Genomic DNA, 16019 nt, shown 5'->3' with positions numbered 1-16019 from the left:
AACTTGCCGTTGGTGTTTATTGGGTCTCCACTCCCTTGACCGCTTCCGCTGAGATAATTAAGGTATATATCAGTTTTACGCTATTTACATGTGATTGCACTTTGATATATACATTGATGTACTGTGTGTGCCAGCATACTGATCCAGGGATGGCACAGAAACATAGAGGCTTGACTCGTTTTGAGTCGGGTCGCTACACCCTTTCAAAGGTGGAACTCCTAAGAAACTTGGTGATCCGGGAGTGCCCACTATACCTTGCTCCATTAAAGGAAACTACGTAAGAACTGCCTTATGTGACCTTGGAGCTGGTGTTAGTGTTATGCCACTCTCTCTTTATCGTAGACTTGAGTTGGATAAGTTGACACCCACTGAAATTTCTCTGCAAATGGCCGACAAATCAACTGCTTTCCCTATCGGCATTTGCGAGGATGTGCCTGTTGTGGTTGCTAATACCACTATCTTAACAAACTTTGTTATCTTGGATATTCCCGAGGACGATGCCATGGCTATCATCCTCGGAAGAACCTTTTTAAACACTCCAGGGGCTGTTATAGATTGCAACAAAGGCAATGTCACTTTCCACGTCAACGGTAATGAGCACACCATGCACTTTCCAAAGAAACGATATCCAGTACATTGCATCAATACTATCGAAAATACTTCATCGATTCTCATTGGGAGCTTTGAATGCCCTATTCCTCGTGTCAAGATGAAGTATGATTTGCTTGTTGGAGAGATCCATATCCCCATTGAGGTGACTTAGTGGCTATTCGAAAATTCTCTGTTCTCTCTTGCGATTCGAGCAGGTTTTGTCATAAGGATTTGATCAACCCCATTGACGAATTTCTTCCGATGACCATGAAACGGATGAATCACAGAGTCACATACCTCGGTTTTGAATTTTCCTTTTTTGTTGCTTAGAAGAAAAATGATGGAATTAGTTTAGCTTTTCCTGTTTTCTGTTTTAGCGTCCCGAAGAAAATACCTCGAAAATAAAAGTTCTCCGATGGTCCTAAAAATTTAGTATGATTTTTTCTGGAATTTTTGAAAATTTCTGGGCCTAAGAGCTGGTCAGGGGGCCTGACCAGTGGGCCAGAAGCCCCCCCACCGCCACCTACCCCCCTAGTGGTGGGGTGCAAGCTTGTGGGGCCAACAGTCACCCCCTCCACTCATTCCAGCTCCCAGCCTCTTCTTCCACCTCCAGGAAAAAATGTTTCGCAGCTCAAACCCGTGTTCTTCCTCATTTGGCTGTGATTTTCGATCTCCTTGCTCAAAGCACCATACTCCGAACTGTTTTGGGAAAATTACTCCATGGTAAGTGACTCCTCCATTGGTCCAATTAGTTTTTGCTTTAGTGCTTTATCCTTCGCGAATTCTTGCTATCTTGGTGACCCTATTCTTGAGCTAGAAAAGTTGACTTTAGCTGGTCCCAAGTAGTTTTAGCATGTGATACGGTCTCTAGTCACTAGTAGGAGTAGTTGCTACAAGTTGGGTTAATCCTTATTCACTTTTCTTTCGAAGTCTCTAAAAATTTCAGAATTTTTCAGAGCTAGAAAAGGGAAAAGATGAGGAGATTCTTGAGAGGCTCTTCAAGCCGTAACCACAAGGAGGATGAGAAGAACCACCCCAAGTACATAGTCCCTCGAGTCACAGACGTTCGAGCGTGCGAGTGGCCAAGTGATGAATTTTTGCGCGCCTCCGGACTTTATGAAGACTTTTATTACTTGGTGGAGAACGTAGGTCTTACTGCGTTCGTTGAAGATAAGTGCCCACAATATCTCCTCCTCACCAATATTTTCTTCAAAGCTTCAACTTTTATCCGAGGAAGAATCCTCCCATGGTTGAGTTCATGATTTACGATGTCCCCCAGTGCATGATGCTGCAGGACTTTTGCAATGTATGCAAATTACCTTATGTTGGGGATATCCGTGACCCTTGTCCACGGGACATGGAGGATTTCATTGGTTCTATTGCTGTTGGAGAGGGGAGAGGAGTGTCTCGCGCTAGAATTGCTAGCATTCATTTTCCTGTGCTTCGGTACTTCTCACTATTTGTGGGAAAATGTTTGATTGGCCGTGGGGAGTCTGGATCACTTAGTTCTCCAGACCTTGCGGTTCTGTGCGAAGGCCTTTTTAACAATAAGACTTATAGCTTGGGCGCTATAGTAGCTCAACAGTTGAACCTGAACCGTTCTAAAGGTGTTGTCTACGGAGGTATCTATGCTACCCGTCTTGCCAGACACTTTGAGATACCCATTAGACTGGGAGAGGAAGGAGAGATGCTTCTCTCTGAGAGATATCTAGATTATGACAACATGGTTTGCCATCATTTTCTGGATAGAGATGCTAGTAGACGGATGATTTATAACCTGGTGTTTAGTCAGGGTACTCGAGAGACTATTACTTTGCCTGCTCCTTCTTTGTTCGATCTTCATGCAGGCAGGTACACTATTATGCCCTCGGGCATCTACGCATATTGGGGCTTGGCCCAACCACAGGCGTCCGTGCTCGAGCCGCCACTCGAGTACCAGACGCGAGTTTATCACTGGGAGCCAGAGGAGCTCACACAGCAGTGGCATCCACAGTCTGCTCCGGAGTATCCTGGAGCTGGTTATTTCCCACCATGGGAGTAGACCAAGCTAGGCTAAAAGCCTAAGCTTGGGGGAGTACGTGTTCTCACAGACTTTACATTCATGCTTATGCTTTCATTTTATTAGCCGGTGTTTACAGTTTGCCACTGTATTATCCATGCTAGTTTCTTTTCGTTTTCTTGTTTTGTGTCCTTTTGAGAAAACCCAAAAAGATTTTTCTTTCTTCTTTTGCTTGTTGGGAGCTTTCCCGTGTAAATAGTTTTCTTTTTTTTCTTTGTGTCAAGGTAGAAGATATTGGTTACAATGCTTAGTGGTTCTTGGATGCTTACCTGTTTAGCTTTCAAAGAGCCATATTATTTTGTCTTCTCCTTTGTGTTTGCCTGCAGATTCAGCTTAGTCCAATGCCCTTAATATCGTTTTCATCGTTCAATCATGCAAATGGAAGGCAACAATGATGATATATGATGAAGTGACTGAGACTGAAAAGCTGGTATGAACTCTATCTATTTTGTTTTTGTAAATATGACTAGCTTGTCGACCCGGATTTAGCTTTGTTGTGAGAGAACCATGTTTGCAATGAAAACTTACAGATCATAGTTTCTGATGCCATGCTTATTTAGCTGAGAGCTTATAATGGTTTGTCTTGATTGCCAACATAGATTTTGAGATGACTGTGATGTAGTATGATAGGATGGTATTCTCCTTTGAATGTTTCAAGTGGCTCGACTTGGCGCATGTTCATGCATGTAGTTGAAACAAAATCAACATAGCCTCAATGATGTTCGTGTTCATGGTGATTTATATCATGTTCATGCTTGCATTTAATGTTAGTCAAACTCATTGCATCTTGATGACTGTTGTCGCTCTCTAGTTGGTCGCTTCCCAGTCTTTTGCTAGCCTTCACTTGTACTAAGCGGGAATACTGCTTGTGCATCCACTTCCATAAACCCAAATGTTTTTCCATGAGAGTCCACCATACCTAACTATTTGCGGTATCTACCTGCCGTTCCAAGTAAATTTGCATGTGCCATTCTCTAAACCTTCAAGAAATAAATATGTTTTACATGCCCGAACCGCTCATGTGGCGACAGAGGGCTATTCGTATCTTCCATGCTAGGAGTGTTATCCTCGACATGTGTTTATTCACAGTCATTCACGAGAAAGGGGCCGGTATTTGGGATGCCCAGTTCCATGCTTAAATCAAAAACATAACTGTAAAACAAGACTCCCCCCAGATTGATGTTAGTATGGACGGTACCCGAGGATTCGGCTAGCCGTGGAGTGTGATTGATTGGTGGTGGGGGAGTTAAAAATTTCCTTTTCTGTTTGGGAACCACCTATAGCATGAGTAGCATGGAAGATATTGAGAACTCTTGGTCATTGCGTTGACAATGAAAGCATGCCACCCAAAATTATTATCTCTCTTTTCAAAAGCTTGAGCTCTAGCACCTCTACAAATCAATGCTTCCCTCTGCGAAGGGCATGTCTATTTATTTTCCTGTCGAGTCATCCTCCTCTTTTATAAGCACCAATTAGAGAGCACCTCTGTCAGTTTTATGCTTTGCTTTTGATTGATATTGAGTATGACTAAGACTGGATCTTCGCTGCTATGAATTACAATGTTTAGTCAGCCCTGGATCTTTGAAAGTGCTCTGCATTTATGTTTTGCGGTCTCAAAAAGAGCTAGCGAGATACCACCTATTCATATTGCTTCATGCTTGTTTTGATTGAAGTGTTGGTATTTGAAACTCATTATTATTTGCTCGTTAGCTGATTATGCCATTGATATAAGTTTACCGTGAGACCTTTGTGTCATTTGCTTATGTGGTTAACTTGTGATCTTGCTGAAATTCTGGTTATGAGTTAGACATAGTTGCAACAAGAAGATCAAACAAAGTTTGTCAAAGTTTTTCTTTTTCTCTCAGTTTGTCAACTGAGTTGCTTGAGGACAAGCAAGGTTTTAAGCTTGGGGGAGTTGATACGTCTCCAACGTATCTACTTTTCCAAACTCTTTTGCCCTTGTTTTGGACTATAATTTGCATGATTTGAATGGAACTAACCTGGACTGACGTTGTTTTCAATAGAATTGCGTTGGTGTTATTTTTGTGCAGAAATCAAAGTTCTCCAAACGTCCTGAAAATTTATGGGGAGCAGTTTTGGAAAATATCAAAAATATCTGCGCCAAGTTCCACCTCAGGGGGTGGGCCAGTGGGCCACAAGCCCCTGCTCCGCCACCACCCCCCTGGTGGCGGTGGGCAGGCTTGTGGGGCCCACAGGCACCTGCCGCCCCCAACTCTTGCTCTATAAGTTGCCTTTCGTCCCAGAAAAAATAAAAAGAGAAGTTTTCGTCGCGTTTTCGATACGGAGGCGCCGCCACCTCCTGTTCTTCATCTTGAGGGCAGATCTGGAGTCCGTCTTGGGCTCCGGAGAGGGGAAATCGTCGCCATCATCATCGTCAACCTTCTTCCCTCTCCAATTCCATGAAGCTCTTCGTTGTTCGTGAGTAATCTATTCGTAGGCTCGATGGGCAGTGATGAGTAGGATGACATCTATCATGTAATCGAATTAGTTTTGATGGGGATTCATCCCTAGTATCCACTATGTTATGAGATTTGATGTTGCTACTACTTTGCCATGCTTAATGCTTGTCACTAGGGCCCGAGTGCCATGATTTCAGATCAGAAATTATTATGTTGCCACCAATATATGTGTGTTTTAGATCCGATCTTGCAAGTTGTAGTTACCTACTATGTGTTATGATCCGGCAACCCCGGAGTGACAATAATCGGAACCACTCCTGGTGATGATCATAGTTTGAGGAGTTCATGTGTTCACCAAGTGCTAATGCGTTGGTCCGGTTCTTTATTAAAAGGAGAACCTTAAGATCCCGTAGTTTCCTTTTGGACCCCGCTGCCACGGGAGGGATGGACAATAGATGTCATGCAAGTTCTTTTCCCTAAGCACGTATGACGACACACGGAATGCATGCCTACATCACATTGACGAACGGGAGCTAGCCACTTATCTCTCCGTGTTATAGCTGTTGCATGATGAATATCATCCAAACAAATCACCGACCCAATGCCTACGAGTTTGTCCTACTGTTGCTACTGCTGTTACTTGTCTTGATCTGCTGCTGCTACTACTGTTGCTACTGTTGTTACTTGTTTTGCTCTGCTGCTACTGTTGCTACTACTGTCGCTTGCTACTTGCTACTGCTGTCACTACTGCTGTTCCTTGCCACTGCTATTGCTCGTTACACTACTACTACCTGCTACACTGTTGGTTCGCCAGACCGTTGACAGGAACTAACAACTTCCGTCGACGCGGCAACGGAAGCGCGATTGATACAATTGTTAGGAATAGTCTGCCGTCAACAGGTCGTTTCTTACACCGTTGTTATCATATTACTTTGTTGTTACTACTGTTCTTGCAGATACTAATCTTTTAGGTGTGGTTGAATCCGACAAATTCAGCTGCTAATACTTGAGAGTATACTCTCACCTCCTGACTGGCTTACCTACAAATTTGGGTCGAATACTCTACCCTCGAAAACTGCTGCGACCCCACGCACTGGTGGGCCGTCAACAACATTCTTCTAGTCTCATTACTGGGGAGTGCTTTCAGCATTCGTCTAGCTAACGCCACAGATTGCAGGATCAGCCCTTTTCTGGAGCCATTGCCAGGGAAGCACAAGTGACGTCACTAGACAACTTGCATTTTTAAATAGTTTTGACAACTATGTTTCTCGCACACGAGTCCACTAACACCACAACAATACTCCATCGTGGAATCATTCCGTCTCCCTACGGAAATGCCCTCCACGACACTCACGCTTATCTTGACAATTTTATGAGTAGCCATTATAGTTATCTATGAACAACATATGTTTCCAAGTAGTCCATATCGGCGGACGCGACTATTCGAATAGATCATAACCCTGCAGGGGTGTACTTCACACACGCTCTCGCCACTTATCGCCATGTGCACGTCATGCACCTCGGCAACCTTCAAGCGGAAGCCCAGCGAGGGAGTCGGCCACGATCGTTTACCACGCCAATACTTAGTCCAGGTCTATCGCCTATCTGATGGTAACCCGCACGGATGTCCGCCCGAGGTTTCCGCCACGACCCCAAACGATGTGCGCAGGGTTCCCAAGCCCACCATTCGGGTGCCACTTGGTACACCGTGCCACTGCCTACCGCATCATAGCCCACCTCTAAGGTCAGCGCTACGCACGGCCTCTAGCATGACTATAAACACCAGAAACTACTTGCAACTCCTGGACCGAGTACTAAGCGATTAATAAGTCGAGAGGGTCAATTAAGTATCCCAACGTGTGGTAGTATCTAGTCTTGGATTACATACACGGAACTCAGTTCCTAAGGACGGTTCCAATGAAACAACCCGCCATGTACTCCTACATAACCTTTCACCGGTACCTTTACCAAATCAGGTTCAACACACGACCTTTACCAACTGAACACATTCTCACGATCTTGTTCATCACCCAGATGACAAACCGTACACAACTCTAAGCATAGCATGCATAGAAGGATACGACACATCATGGCTCAAGCATCTACCAGGTATGCTAGGTTGCAAGGTTCAGCTATTTACTGTGACAAGGACAGGTCATGCAAAGGAAGTGGGTTCAACTAACGTGGTAAAAGCATTGAAAGCATTTGACCTAATGCAATAAGTAAGAGCAGGAGCGAGAACATGGGATTTATCGGGATGATCAAAATGGTTGCTTTCCTTGTTGCTCAGTAGAGGGGTGATATCCGTTAGTCGGATAATCAGACGTATCCGGAGGGGCGGAGCCTACCGGAATAACAACAATCAATCAATATCAAACATATGCAACAAAATGATGCATGATATGCAATGTAGCATGGTTTGAAATGACTAGCAGAACCCTTTGGGGTGATCTTGATTTGAAATCATAATTCAAATATCATTTGAATTATAATTTATCAAATTCTTTTAATTGATTTGACCTGATGCTGTTTCATAACTTTGCTTTTCATGCATGAAAATAGCACCATTGGATTCCTTGAATTTTTCTGATCCATTTACATATATTATTTGTCAAATTTGGAGTTATATTCAATTTTCTATGAATTTCCAAAGTTTTGAACTTATTCTGGAATTATTTTTAAACAAAAAAGTCTTTATTGCATCAGCATGTCCAACTAGCCGTTGAAAGTCAAACCTAAACAGTGGGAACCACTGCTCAGTGTCTGTGGCCAGTTTTTATTTAGATTTAACTTAATTAGTTAATTAACAGAGAAGGACCCATGTGTCAATGTGTGATTAAGTTTAATTAAATAAGTTATTTTTATTTTTACTAAACTTAATTAGCCAGGGGCTGGCCCCACCTGTCATAGGCTCAGGGGGGTCAGTTCCACCGGCGGCGAGGTCGATCTCGCCGGCGGTGAGCCTCCGGCGACCACCAGAACGGCGGAGGGGCTCGGAAATCCATCTCCGATGACCAAATGCACGGCGGAGGGCACCAAGCGTACCAGCGCACAGCTGCAGTTCCATTCCTGCAAAGACCCGAGGCTAAGATGGCCGGAGATTACGCCGGCGACGAGCTTGGCAGCTGCCGAAGCTCGGGCTATGTCCGGATCGACGGAGCCGAAGGCAAAACGAGCGGGGCTTAGCTCCTAGAGCACCTACACGTCGCACTGAAGCCATTGGTGGCCTCAGATGGACCGACCGATCACCGGAGGGCTACTGGCGATGAGGTCCCGCGGCGGATCTCGTCGGGCTCCGGGGGAATCGGAACCTAGAGGAAGGGATCGAGGGGGAAAACTTAGGGGAAAGGACCCTCAGCTCACGGGGAGTGCAGAGGCGTCGAAAGTGGGCGCGGGGATGGCGTGAGAAGGTGAACGACGGCGGCGAAGCTTCCGTGACCCGAGGAGGAAGACGATGGCATCACGGCGTTTCAGAGCTCCTGGGCGTCGAGCGACTAGCTGGAGGGCTTCAGGGGATCACGGTGAAGCTGTTGCGCGACTCAGGAGACAGTGAGAGGGGCAGGAGCTACGGCGAGCTCAAGCTTGAGTTTGCGGTCATGGCGGCCGAGAGGGGGAGAAGAGAGCAGGGCGAAAGAGGAGGGGATGAACTCGGGGAGGCCTCGGGGAGCTTATCCCCGTTCGCGCCAGCGCGACGCGGCGGCCAGGCAGGCACGCAGCTGTGTGGGCACGTCGGGGAACGCGACGGCCACCTCCTGCTCCGACTGCAAGGAGGAATACGATAGGCGCTAGGTGGGCTGGGCCTCAGGTAAGCGCTAGATAGAGCTTTTCCTCTTTTCTTTCTTATCTGTTTTCTGTTTATTCTTTCTGACATTTGTTTTGTTTTATTTTTGGCTCCAAACTATTCCTAAAAATGGTTTCAAAAATACCAAAGTGTTAGTTGGAATATTTCCAACCACTCATAAAGTTTTCAACATTTTTGGAAACTTTGAAATATCTAAAATCAAATATATAATTGATTTCAGTAGCTTTTATTTAAATTTAAAATGCCAAAGATAGTTTGAAAATAAGTTTCATCTCTGATATTTTGTTTTCAACATTTATCAGAAATATTGAACTTTTATGAAGGCCATTTTGGGTTCATTGATTTGGGACTTGTTAGAATTCTTTTGAATAGGGAGTGGCTAGGGTTTTGCTTTGGTTTTCTTTACTTTGCTTTGGATTTCTTTTCCTTTCCTGAATGCAATGAAAGAAGATATGAGCACAAGTTGCTAAACCCTAGTAGGGATCAGGGATGTGACAACTCACCCCCAATCAAAAGAATCTCGTCCCGATATTTGGAAGTCGTCGGGAATAGCGCGGGGTACTCAAGTCGGAGACGATCCTCTCTTTCCCATGTTGCCTCCTTTTCAGAATTATTTGACCATTGAACTTTAAGAAACTTGAGGTTTCGACGTTGAGTGGTACGCTCAGCTTCATCAAGAATACGCGCAGGGTATTCTCGGTATGAAAGGTTATCTTAGAGATCAAGTGTTTCGTGGTCCACTTCGCGGATAGGATCCGAAAAGAAACGCTTGAGTTGCGAGACGTGGAATACATCATGAACCTTGGAAAGATGCGGAGGAAGTTCCAATTGGTAGGCAACTTGTCCTTGTTTGGCAAGAATGCGAAAAGGACCAATGTAACAAGGAGCCAACTTGCCCTTGATACCGAATCGATGGGTACCCTTCAAAGGTGTAACCCGAAGGTAAGCCTTCTCGTCAACTTCAAAGGTCACAGCCTTATGATGACGATCATATTGGCTCTTTTGACGAGACTGGGTTGTTTTCAACTTTTCACGAATAATGTGAACTTGCTCTTCTGCATCCTGGATTATATCCTGACGAAAGAGTTGCCTCTCTCCGGTTTCTGACCAATTAAGAGGTGTTCGACATCTTCGTCCATACAGAACTTCAAAAGGAGCTTTGCTCAAGCTTGATTGATAACTATTGTTATAGGAAAATTCGGCGAATGGAAGGAACTTCTCCCAATTCATACCGAACGATATAACACAAGCTCGGAGCATATCTTCTAAGACTTGATTCACTCTTTCTACTTGACCACTTGATTGAGGATGGAAAGCAGTGCTAAAAGATAGGTAAGTCCCCATGGCATTCTGAAAACTCTCCCAGAAACGAGAAGTAAAGATACTTCCACGGTCTGAGTTAATCTCCAGTGGAACACCATGAAGAGACACTATTCGGGAGATATATAACTCTGCTAGCTGGCTGGCTGTTATACTCTCACGAACTGGAAGAAAATGAGCTACTTTGGAAATACGGTCAATGACCACAAAGATAGCATTATTTCCTTTCTTGGTCTTGGGAAATCCGGTGATGAAACCCATACTGACTTTAACCCATTTCCATTCAGGAATAGCTAAAGGTTGAAGGGTGCCAGCAGGCCTTTGATGTTCTACCTTAACTCGACGACAAACATCGCAGTTAGCAACGAACTCGGCAATTTGTCTCTTCATCCTATGTTGGGGCATAGTTTATGCCTAAGTAATTTTGGTGATTGATAACAGTACCGCAAAGGACTAACCGTGTGTGTTAAGATTTCAGATAACACACGTCAACGGCACAAGACGACTCGCCCCCTCTTTCATGGAACAGAAGCACGGTGTTCTCTACGATTCTCTTTATTTGAATCATAGGAAAGTCATACTATTAAGAGGGGAACCGTAGTGGAAAGGTTTGGGTGGAATCAATCTTGCACGCGCACACTTCACCTCTTTTCCCCCTTGGCGGCAACTTTGGATTGGCTCCCGCCTTGGTGTTTCTTTCTTCTTTGCAAATGGTCCCCCAGCGGTAGTACCGCCCCTGGTCAGCGGTAGTACCGCTCCAGGAGCTTAGTACCGCCTTCCTAGCGGTTGTACGTGGACGGACCTTTTTGCGAATTCTTTCTTGGCGGTGGTAGTGCTTATGCACTACCATGGGCCCAGCGGTAGTACCGCTGCAGCCAGCGGTAGTACCGCTTGAGTGCCAGCGGTAGTACCGCTAGGCACGGGTTGTGAGTGGGAAAACGGTTGGATTCCCCCCCCACTATATAAAGGGTTCTTCTAGCTGTGGAACCCTATATCTTACCCTCCCAAGCTCCATTGTTGCTCCCAAAGCTCAAAAGTGCCTGATCTCTCTCCCTAGCCAATCAAACTTGTTGATTCTTTAGGAATTGGTTGAGAAGGCCTAGATCCACACTTCCACCAAGAGAAAAGTTGATTCCCCCACCTATCCCTTGCGGATCTTGTTACTCTTGGGTGTTTGAGCATCCTAGACGGCTGAGGTCACCTCGAAGCCACATTCCATTGTGGTGAAGCTTCGTGGTCTTGTTGGGAGCCTCCAAGCTTTTTGTGGAGTTTTCCCCAAACTTGTTTGTAAAGGTTCGGTCGCTGCCTTCAAGGGCACCTATAGTGGAATCACGGTACCTTGCATCGTGCAAGGGCGTGAGGAGAATACGGTGGCCTTAGTGGCTTATTGGGGAGCATTGTGCCTCCACACCGCTCCAACGGAGACGTACTTCTTGTCAAAGGGAAGGAACTTCGGTAACACATCCTCGTCTTCATTGGTTCCACTTGTGGTTATCTCTAAACTTTACTTTGTGTATGCTTATGTTGTTGTATTTCTCTTACTTGCCTTAGTAGCTCTCGTTGTTAGCTTCATTACGGTTCACCCCATTGTTGTTATATTTGTGAACCCGTATGTTGTTTGCCCTAACTTGCTAAGATTAATTACAAAGTGGCCGTTGCCTATTCACCGCCCCCCCTCTAGTCAACCATATCGATCCTTTCATCCTAGTCCACCAAAACCTCTGGCGTAGGTCCTGATAGATCTTAGTACTACCAGGATGAATGGTGAGACGAGAATCATGAGCCTCCTTAAGGATCAATTACCGCAGACGTTTGCTCTTTGGAACCACTAGACGGTTCTGAAAGAACACAACACCTTGGTCATTGATAGAGAAATCTCTAGCGTTTCCGCTAGCAACATTCTCCTTGATCCGGGATATACCCTTATCATATGCCTGCACGGCTATGATTTGATCCATAAGAGTAGGCTTCGCCACCAGGGTATAAAGGAATCCTTGAGGAACAATGTGAAGATTTAACTTCCGAAATTCCTCATAGAGATGTTGTTGACCTCGTTGTAGTATCAGGTTGTTACAATAAGACTTACGACTTACTGCATCAGCCATAACATTGGCCTTCCCCGGGGTGTAAGTTATCCCTAAGTCATAATCCGTGATCAACTCAACCCACCGTCTTTGCCTGAGATTCAAATCCGGCTGGGTGAAGATATATTTTAGACTTTGGTGATCAGTGAATATTTCTCAACGATTACCAAGAAGGTAATGTCGCCAGGTTTTAAGTGCATGGACTACTGCTGCAAGCTCAAGATCATGTGTGGGATAATTATCCTCATGTGTACGCAACTATCGAGATACGTATGCAATCACATGACGATCCTGCATGAGAATGCAACCTAATCCTTGTCGCGAGGCGTCCAAGTAGATAACAAAGTCCTTAGAGAAATCTGGCGGTAACAACACAGGTGTGGAAGTCAGGCCTCTTTTCAGTTCTTGAAAACTATGCTCATACAGTGGTGTCCACTCGAACTTTTTTTCTTTCTTGAGGAGTTCAGTTAGAGGCTTTCCAACCTTGGAGAAATTCTCGACAAAGCGGCGACAGTAGCTCGCTAGACCAAGAAAACTCCTAACTTGCTTAACCGATTCAGGTTGAGTCCAATCAAGGACAGCTTGAACTCTCTCAGGATTGACAGCAATACACTTAACAGAGATTACGTGACCTAGATAGGTCACTTCTGGTAACCAAAATTCGCATTTTGAAAACTTGGCATACAGGCGGTGCTCTCGAAGTTTCATCAATACCAGCCTTAGATGCTCGGCATGTTCTTGTTCGTTCTTCGAGTAGATGAGAATATCATCAAGGTATACTACAACGAATTTATCCAAATACTACATGAAGATTGAATTCATCAAGCGAGAGAAGGTGGCTGGCCATTGGTTAAACCGAAGGACATGACGGTGTACTCGTATTGGCCATAATGAGTGACAAAAGCCGTTTTTGGAATGTCCCCGTTCTTGATCTTGATTTGATGGTAACGCAACCTCAAATCCATTTTGGAGAAGACTGAGGATCCAGCGAGCTAATCATATAGATCGTTGATCCTAGGGAGCGGATATTTGTTCTTTATGGTGACCAGGTTAACTGGTCGATAATCTACAACCATCCGATCCATTTCGTCTTTCTTCTTAACAAAGAGGACGAGACAAGCCCAAGGAGAAGAGCTAGGACGAATGAAACCTTTACTCAAGGCCTCATCTAGTTGCTTCTTAAGTTCGGCTAGCTCCAGGGGTGCCATCTTATAAGGTCTTCTGGCTATTGAGACAGTTCACGGAACAAGGTCTATCACAAACTCTACATCTTTATTAGGTGGAATGCCTAGCAGTTCCTGTGGAAAAACATCAGGAAGTCACGGACTACCGGAATGTCTTCAAGTTCCGGAAGAGGATTGACATTGAGGGAATAGAGTTGGCATTTGGCAACTCGAGTAGAGACATTGACTATCTCACCCGAGGGATGGGTAAGCTGAACATTTCTAGAATGAGTATCAATCTTGGCATAATGAGCTGACATCCAGTCCATGCCCAAGATGATATTGACATCCGAAGATTTCAGGGCTATCAAAGATGCTAGAAAAACTAGCTTGTCTACTAGAATTTCATTGTCATAGGTTATCCTGGAGGTTTGCCACTTACTACTAGGGGTTTGGACAACCAATGGGATTGGCATATCACAGAAAGACATGTTATGCAACTATGCATAACTTTCTGAAATGAAGGAATGAGATGACCCAGTGTAAAAAAAACAAACGTTGGGTGATGATTAACAAGGAGCGTACCCAGTAAGACGTCGGGATCCTGTGCAGCTTCTTCTATTGAAACATAGTTCACACGGCCATGTGCAGGAGTTGGCTTCACATAGTAAGCTTTGCCCGACTTGCCTTGCCCAACGGACTTTCCGGGTTGCTTGGCACCCATATTCTAAGGACACTCTTGGGAATAGTGCCCTCGTTCTCCACACTTGTAACAGATCACCTGATTGGCACATGGTGCAGCATTGCTAGCTGGGCCACCATAGATTTTTGCTGTAGGGTTGGTCTGATTCGTTTGAGGCGCCCCATAGGATGGCCTCGGAGTGTATCTTGGCGGTAGAGAACTATTTGGAACCCACAGCCTGCGTTTCAGAAACGCGGAACCAGATGACGAGCCAGAGTCACGGGAGTGCTTCTTTGTGGCTTCATAGTCGGTATGACCAATCTCGGCACTGTTCGCCTTGTTGACAAGAGCTTGAAAGCTGGTATATTCGTGGAGGCGCAAATCACGACGAAGCTCAGGGCTCAGACCATTACGGAATCTTGCTTGCTTCTTGGCATCAGTTGACACCTCTTCAGTTGCATAGCGGGCGAGGTTACCGAACTCGCGGCTATAGGCATCCACGGTCAATTTACCCTGGGTGAATGCACATAATTCCTCTCTCTTTCTGTCCATCAGGCCCTCTGGAATATGGTACAGACGAAAGGCTGCACTAAAGTCTGCCCATGTGGCTGCTGGTCCGGCAGGACGCATAGCTTCAAAGTTCTCCCACCACAGATTGGCGGGTCCTTCGAGAAAGTATGCCGCAATGGTTACCTTGTCGGCCTCAGAAACATTTGCAGAGCGAATCTTGCATGATATACTGCACAACCAGTCATCAGCGTCGAGGGGATCGACGGAGTGATGGAACTTTGGAGGATTCAGCTTCAAAAGTCATTGAGGGACACTTCATCATTCCTAGGCTGACGAGCCGTATTTTGCTCAATACACTCTAATAGACGGTTGGTCTCCCTTTTGTTTCTCTCTGCCTCAAGCATAACTTCCGCCAGAGAGGGCGGGTGAGGCAGTTCCTCCTGCGATGCTTGACTACCCTCTCCTTGCTCATGAGCAGGGGCACGGTTCAACCTGGTGAACACCATCTTGACAAACAAACTCACAGCTTAGACCAATATCAACATCGACACTAACTATGGATTAAGAATGCACTGAACACATGGAATGCGGAAATGAACATCCGAACAACATGGTAACAAGCAATTGCTATATATACACCATGGTTCATACACACCATTACATAGCTCAGTACAACCTTAACCGAAGATCAAACTACTGAAAACATGAAACTACTCATCGGAGGCTTTCCAGGCTTCCTATACATTATTTATCTATGCCTCCGGAATTCATCTCACGACACAAGCATACTTCACAACTCACACAGGATTGTGGAAGTACAACTACTACCATACTATCCTTCCACTCACCGTTCACGCATCCGCATAGAACATCTCATAAAGATTGCCTCCATGGCCTGGAAGCTCAACCTGCGGATCAGGAAACACTCGAGCCTGAGACCCCTGGGAACCGTAAGGACACGGATGTGGCCTTGGTCCCCTGGCTGGTGGTAGTAGAGGTACCCGAAGAGGGGTGAATCCTCCTATAGCAGGCCAGTCAACATGAGCCGGAAGATGGGTCCTAACAGGGTTCAGCATCTCCATATCTCCATACCCTCTCTGGACTAGAGGTGCCAGTTGTGTCAAAGCCGTCCACAGACGGGCACGTGTAGCATAGAGCTCCATACGAAGGGCACGAGCATCCCTGTCTCTATTCTCTAGCATCTCAGCAGTGGACTGCAGCAGCGGATCCTCCATAGAGGAATCAAAGTAGACCCCACTGAGGTATCCTTCTTCTCCTTGCTGAGAGGCAGGAACATAGCAGAACTCTGAATTCTGCAGCAGTGCATGTCTAGCCCTCATGATGGCCAGCATTGAATAGGCAGCATCTTGTACTGCCATGTCAATAGT

This window comes from Hordeum vulgare, chromosome 2H (genome assembly GCF_904849725.1).
Source record: "Hordeum vulgare subsp. vulgare chromosome 2H, MorexV3_pseudomolecules_assembly, whole genome shotgun sequence".
Lineage (NCBI taxonomy): Eukaryota > Viridiplantae > Streptophyta > Magnoliopsida > Poales > Poaceae > Hordeum > Hordeum vulgare.
The sequence above is the reverse complement of the archived record's forward strand: the minus strand, read 5'-3'. Positions refer to the sequence as shown.